Source organism: Cebus imitator, unplaced genomic scaffold, assembly GCF_001604975.1.
Source record: "Cebus imitator isolate Cc_AM_T3 unplaced genomic scaffold, Cebus_imitator-1.0 Scaffold68, whole genome shotgun sequence".
NCBI lineage: Eukaryota > Metazoa > Chordata > Mammalia > Primates > Cebidae > Cebus > Cebus imitator.
In genome coordinates this window covers 2,975,790-2,976,303 of record NW_016107383.1, presented here as the reverse complement: position 1 = coordinate 2,976,303, position 514 = coordinate 2,975,790, and positions in this window count along the sequence as shown.

Genomic DNA, 514 nt, shown 5'->3' with positions numbered 1-514 from the left:
TGGATTTTTTTTCTTTTTTAAGGCTGAAAAATATTACCTTGTGTATATGTACCACATTTTCTTTACCCATCTACCCACTGATGAACACTTAGATTTATTCCATATTTTGGCAATTGTGAATATTGCTGCAATAAACGTGGGAGGGCAGATACCACTTTGATTTACTGATTTCCTCATTTATTTATTTATTTATTTGGTATTTACTCAGCAGTACGATTGCTGGCTCATATGGTGGCTCTGTGTTTAGTTGTTTGAGGACTCTCCATACTGTTCTTCACAGTGCTGTACTAACATACATTCCTACCAACAGTGTACAAGTGTTCCTCTTTCTCCACATCTTTATCAGCATTCTATATTGCTGGTCTTTTGGATAAAAGCCATTTCAACTGGGATGAGATTATATCTCATTGTGGTTCTGATTTGCATTTCTCTGATGATTAGTGATGCTAAACGTTTTTCATATTCCTGTCGGCCGTTTGTGTGTCTTTTTTTTTTTTTTTTTTTTTTTTTTTTT